This window comes from Pseudopipra pipra, chromosome 6 (genome assembly GCF_036250125.1).
Source record: "Pseudopipra pipra isolate bDixPip1 chromosome 6, bDixPip1.hap1, whole genome shotgun sequence".
NCBI lineage: Eukaryota > Metazoa > Chordata > Aves > Passeriformes > Pipridae > Pseudopipra > Pseudopipra pipra.
The window spans coordinates 13699939-13707290 of NC_087554.1; positions in this window are offsets into that span (position 1 = coordinate 13699939).

Sequence of the window (7352 nt, forward strand, 5' to 3'; positions counted from 1 at the left end):
ATTCCGGAGCAAAAGGAGTTATATATGTATACAATGTTTGCTCTGTATACAGGAAAGAGCTGCAGATCTTTGAAGTTTGAGTTTTTGGCTGAAGGTCTCTTTCCAGAGAGAAGTTGTATCACAACACAACAACCAGGAAAAGAACACCAAAAAAAAAAAAAAAATCAATTTAAAAATATCTTCCTGGATGTTTGTCAGAAACAAGAAAGGAATTACAGTGAAAGAAAGTAATTAACTGAGACTTAAGAAACTTCCTCTGCTTAGAAGAAGGGGAGTTTCCACTAGTAGGAAGAAGTCAGTTTTGAAAAATGCCTGCACACCTTTTAAACCGTGCAAAAGTAGAACAGATTATTGATTTCCGTTGAGAGAGAACCTCACAGCTTTCAAAACTTGCCCAGGTTCCTGGGAAAACCACTGATAACAGCCATTTTGTGTTGGCACAGAATTAGTGCATCTCTTATATCTACTCAAATATCACATAACATCAAAAATTCCAGTAACTAGTCAGGAATTTCACAAAACTCAAAATAGGATAATAGCCTACTTTGAATTTTGATGCACACTGGTTCTTTTTTTTTTTTCACGTTCATGGACATCTAATTTGAGAAGAAAGAAATACCTAGGTGGGATTTCAAGAGAAAAGGGAGTCACTTCCCAGTCCTAGCACAGACTTGATTCTCAAATTAAACAGATCATTCGATCTTTCTGAGTCTTTCTTCTCCAGCAGTAAAATCTGGGTAACAATTAATATCTTCTGTTCTTTTACTCATTTACATAGGCTGTAAATGCTGAAGGGCAATGACCATCACTTATTATGGATTGATGTAGTGTCTAATAGAATAGAGATCTGAGTACAGCAGGGCCATCTCATGTCTGAACATACATTCAAAAATATGCTGTTCCATACTACATACGTCTCCCAGAGCTTGTTACAGCGAGAGCTAAATAAAGCTTCATATAATATGATATAGTGTCAGAAATGAAAGGGTCAAGAAAAGTATCTATAGATAATGGCCTGACTTCCCTCCTTCCCTACGTATATTACCAACAATACAGCATGGTAGAGATAGAAGGCAAAATAAAAGCTACATCTGTTTTTCGTGAATACATAATAGCCAAAAGCTCCTAAGAAACCTCAGTTCTTCAGCTCTAAATTGTCTACAAAAAAAAGTTTCCATAAATTGGCATTAATGAAGAACAATCTCCTTGCTTTGTGCGACAGGAAGATCCACCTTTTCTAAGAGAGAAATACATCACAATCTAGAAATCCTATTAATAACATTAGAGTCCTGAACTTTAATGTATTAATGAATGGACGTGCACCCATGCTGTAATCATGGATTTCAGCATTGCCTTTGATGCTTCATTGGTCACAAAGCTCTTACAAAATGTTTGAAGTGTCTGGCTGTGTAATAATGATTTATAATTCTCTTGAACCAAAGCAAAATTTGCTAGTAAAAATCATTTTTGAAATAAAAAATAAATTGTGACTGGAGGGTCTGGGTTTGTTTCAAAAAGAGATCACCCACAAGCAGCAAATTATTTAAAAAGCCACTGGTTCTAGTGTTTTGAGATAGGGAGCGTACAACTCAGAATTTCAAAGTAGTGTTAATTAAGATCAGTTTATTAAAATGTCAATCTTTTTAACCAAAAATTCTCTACCATGAATACTAGCTCTGAGTTCCTTTATGTTCAGCTTTTCATGAAGAAAACTATTTTTCCTCATACCATATGTTCAGCTTTATCCCTTTTCCTACTCTTCTTTTTTTCTTGCATCTCTAGTGTCAGGATTTTCTTAAAGAATAAGTGGTCTGTGCATGATTGTTAGACTAATGCTTCTCCCCTCCCCCTGCACTATCAGGAAGGTCTCCGAGTTATGTTAAAATAGTTGAAAAAAAAAATCTTCAAAGGTAATCTTAAAAGTTTCATGAATTTTCTTTCTTCCTTTTCAGCTCAGTCCAACAATCACCAGAGACAATTAAAAGAATAATTGTACTTCAAAACAGTCTGGATTAGGGCCATATTTGAAATCAATTGCATAGCTTTATTATCACGAGTGCTTCCATTACAAGACTTCTTTCTCAAAAAGTGCAAGGAAAAGGGCTCGACAGAAATGAACCTGATAAGAATAACCAGGACTGGGATGGCCTTACCACTCAAAACAGAGCAAACATCATCCTCATATTCACTTTTGTCTTTTCTTCCTTGATTCTTTGCCTCAAGAAACATGAAAGAACATGATCTCACTGCTTAGTTACATGTTTATTTCCATCCCCTCCATCACCTACTCTCTCCAGTTTTTCCTGTTATTAGAACAAACCCTGAACCTGTCATACAGTTCCTGGTAGGTTGCAATTATTGCTTTCAACAAAGCCATTTTGAACAGAAAGTCATCCTCAAAAATGACCTATTTAATTTATTTATACACAGTGTTTAATATATTATATATAATTATATAAATTATAAAAATATTAATATATTTTATACTCATGCATAATATGTTACATTATGCGTGTGTATATAATATTTACATTATCTATTAAACATTGGGTATGTAAACCTACAGATATAATGTCATGAACCAAAGCAGACTAGAGAAGCTTATATCAAGTTCTGTCAGGACCTTAACATAGCCTACTTTCCTCTAAAGGCAAATGTATTACTTTATTTAAAAGGTGTAACCAATGTCTTCATATCCTGTTTGACTACCAGACCTCATCCCTCTTGGCCTTAACTGATCTTTACATTTTGTATATTTGTGTAAAATGGTTGTTGCTGCACTAGATTCCATACAAATTAAAATGTACTTTTTTTGTATTTGAACCAGTCAGACCCAGGTGCATTAACTGTTTTCACACAAGTTTCTGGGTTTAATCATGGATAAGAATCATGAAAGAACAAGGACTCTGATATTTCTGGCTGATACAATCAAATTAATATATGACAGAAGGCACTGAGGAAGCAGTCTTGGATCCACCAGTGCAAGGAAGTTTGGTTCTCATTGTTATCCTGTCATGTAAGGAACACACTATCCCAGATCATAAGTTGTTTAACTAGCTCATCTTCTGACAGGCTCTGCTGGTTTCTGCTTGTCAAAGGAAGAATTCCCTTTCAGCTGATTTCTTCCAGGTTTGCCTATACGGACTCCCTGTTTGCTTGGGCATAGACAGAACACAGTGTAAAGTAAATACATTTTCCAAATTTAGTGATTTAGCTTCCACTCATTAAAGTCAATGGGATTCTTGCCCAGGAGATGTTCAGTTCTTTTAGTTTGAGGGTAAACATTTCTTGTACCAGATCCAAGGCTTTTTTTTAGCAGAAGAAAGTAATAGGATAGGCAAAATGCCTTATCAATTTACACTCCAAAACACAACAAAATATAGTAGCTGAAATAACAAGTCCCCTTTTACAAAACATGAACTACCTCTAAACACATTCCCTAAAGCTATTTATCAAGACATTAAAAAAAAAAAGCCCCCCCCAAAAAAACTTCCAACAAAACAAATGATACATCTAAAATCTGCAGAAGATAAATGATGCAACTTCTCCCATCCTTACATGATATTATGAGGGGGGAAAAAGCCAAACCAAACAAACCACATACAAATCTGGCAAACATGATAAGGCTGAGTTTTCTGGTACACTTTGCTTCCATTAAAAGTACAAAGTTCTATTGCTCATTTTTCCAAAACTTTCTTCATATAAAATACATTTTTTTTAGCTGTACCTACATTATAATCAATATCCACTCTGGAAAAACTTTTAATAATTACTATGAAAAATAAGTAATTTTCTGACAAATTGTCCAAATTTGTCTCACTGCAAATACCTGCAAGAGGCTTTATCTCTATTTGAAAAGCTACTAACCCCCTGCCAATCTAACAGTCGAGGAGTCTGTTTTCCAAAATTAAGGCAGAGCATAAACAGATCATTTAGAAACCAAAACTTCAGACATTAAATGCTTTCTACAATGTTCCAAGTTGGCAATACCTTAACATTGCAAGAGATTGAAATGACCATATTCTTGGTATAAACAGAGTATTAAGTATCTCTAATACTTCCTTTGTATTTCTGTACATTTAGGCATTTTAGATATATTTATATGAGTTTTATATCTTCATATATATTTATATGTATAAATATATATTATATATGGAAATATAATTATTGTTATATATTTACACATAAATGTGTAACATTTTTATGTCAATATATTTTATTTATATATATATATATATATATACACACACACACACACACACATACACACGCATCATTCATATGTTGGTTAAATGGAAAGAATATTCAGCACCCAAGTCACTTCTGGTCCTAATATCCTCAGGCAAGATACTGGCTTTTAATCAAATTGATTAATATCAGTAGAAATAAGAGAATGAAGACAAAAAGTAATGGCCTAGGCTATGCCAGAGGAAGTTCAGGTTGGACATCAGGAAGAATTTCTTCACTGAAAATGTGGTTAAATATTGCAATGGCCAGCCCAGGGGTTGATGGAATCACCATCCCTGGAAGTGTTCAAGAAGTAACTGAATGTGGCACTTATTGCTAGGGTTTAGTTGACCTGGTGGTGTTTGGTCAAAGGTTGCACTCGAGGATCTTGGAGGTCTTTTCCAACCTTAATGATTCTATGATTCTAAGGCCATGACGGAGAGATCACTAATTCCAGTAAAATACAGCACTGCCGTAGTAATCTAAGAACTGTAGCATTTATAGAGGCATATAGGAACAACCCTGAATGAAATCAGATTTAAACACAAGCCTTTTTCACAGAAATGTTCCAGTCAATTCCACAGGTTTTCCAGAACTAGGATAGTACTATTGAGATAAAACAGGGATAAACTGGAGGTGGCTGATGTTTTGAAGCCAGATATCACTTGCTTGAGCACCATTAGCCAAGCACAAGGAGACACTGCAAGCACGATATACTTAACTGAGAAGTATAATGCAATTATTTATTGGTTAAGGATACACAAAATATAGTGAGGAATTAGCAAGCTATGAAGCCAATAACGCAGCTGCACAGTTTTCTCAGGCCAGGCCAGCAGTGATCTGCTGCCTGAGCTCTCCAGAAGCCATTCTAGTCATGGCTGAGTGGACACCTTCTACCAGCTCTACAAACTCTGAGCCCAGTTTCCTGACTCTCCTTTCCCTTTTAGGATTCCATACCTTTCCATGCTGGCTTTTTCTCTTCTAGAACACTTGAGCTACTAAAGATCTTCTCTTAACAATCATGTTAGTGCCTAGGTTTTTTACCTTTCTTAACTCTTTCAGATGTTTAGCACAGATCTGCTTTAGCACCTATAGTCCAGACTAAGGAGCTGGACTGCAAGAGCTGAGACTTGATACACCGGCAGCTGAAACCACACGTGCAGGGAAGCTTACAGCTGGGTTTACAGACAGGACACAACACATCTGACAAGTCCAAGTCTTCAGGATAAAATAGCCTATAATTTTGCAGGGATCTAGATAACAACATTGTGAAATTAGTTTCTTATTGTACACAGTAGCCTTCATGCTGGCATGTATGGTACAGTTAAATCCAGGAGTTACAATGAAGTAATGCAATGAAAAATCATGTTTCTGACTTCTAAACCATCTTTACTTATTGACCTGGGGCCCACTGTCATTGAACTCTGAAGTTTCTTTTGTGATGCTGGAAGTTGAGCAAAGCCAAATAACTCATTCTATAACTACATATTATACAAGTATTTTTAGATATTCATCTGTTTCTCACCATTTGTGGAGAACAATGTCATGTTGCAGATTTACACTATTTCAAGGGCTTTTTATTTGATGGAAAAAAGGGTGTTCTGTTGCATAACTAAGACAATGAAGAGAGAGCTGTGAAATTCAAGTAAGGGGCCAAAATCTGCCCTAGGCACACACTGTGAAGGAATGAAGTACTTTACTCAGAAGTCCATCCACAACTAGTATCAATATACTATTCTCTGGTTCTCAAACTGAGGGCAGACTGGACAGACTCTGGAAAATGAGAAAAATTTATTTCCCTTTCAAAACCAATACTCTGAATTATGATACCTTAATATTTCTTTAACACTTACAGATTCTCAGGTAGAATATATTGGCCTTACATAAGTCAAAGTATTATTCTATTATTACCTATTTAACACCTAGTTAAACATTACTTAACCCACTGGCATAAACCCAATACATCCCCATTAAGTTAAATATTGCTAGTGCACTATTGTTTAAATTAAGCACTAGTCTAAGCAGCAGTAAATGTCATTCACTGTCATTAGGGTAAATTGGTTCCCTGGGCAACATACCAGGAATGCAGGTGTCCTGATTACATGGGTCCTCGTTAAATACAGTACACTATGTCTTCAAACATGAAACTCAAGCCGATTGTGACAAAAAACTCCACTATTCCCTTTTGCAGTGGGGGAGGATGCACAAACATAACTAACAGAACGTACACGTGCCCATCTCCCTGCAGCAACTCCCAGATCCCTTTACAAAACAATGTTTGCCAGTTGTGTCATGGTTTAGTCGCAGGCCCTGAGCACAGAAGAAGCTCTACCCAGATAGGGATCTACGAAAGAACAAGGAACTATTGAAGCCAGGCATCCTCCTGCAGACAGCTCTTTATACAACTGAAACCTTGAAGCAGATAAGGCTCCGCACAGATGGAAGTACCGCTCCTATAGTAAATTGCGGGACCAGAGCTTGAGATGATAATCACTTGCTATTTATCAAGGATTGTGTCTTCTGTGAAGACCCTAGTACACCTCAGGGGGCTAAATAATAATGAGATATACTGTATCTCACACACCTGAAGTATTGCAGAGCAGCTATGATAACACATTCATGTTCTTATTGCATTTTTCAGTTTACTAATGTGACCAAATAGCCTAAAGTATATTAGCTTAATAACCATAAAGACCTCATAGATTTACAAAAATGTGCTACTTTTCTTTTTAAAAGAAACAGGGGCTTTGAAATACTAACTAAAGTATTTTTATTTCTATTCAGTAGGGGATTCATGCACTGGAAGAGTTAAGAAGTCATTGTAGTGCTGAGAGTCATATGAACTGCTTTGTTAGCAACTATATTATAGAACTGAAGGACAGCAGTGATCCTTGCCTTGGGGTTAGCAATTCAATATCTATATCAGGGTTCTTTTCATGACAATGTGAACCCTATACAACATTTACATAATGCAACACACTTGCATTCTTCTGCTGGGCTTCAGAATTTAGATTAGTAACAGAAACATCAGTTACAGTGGTTAAACATTATAAATGTCATCCATTAAAATATTAGTTCTACTCATTGTCCTGGTGCAACCTTTTAAATAGAACATTTTCAACCTG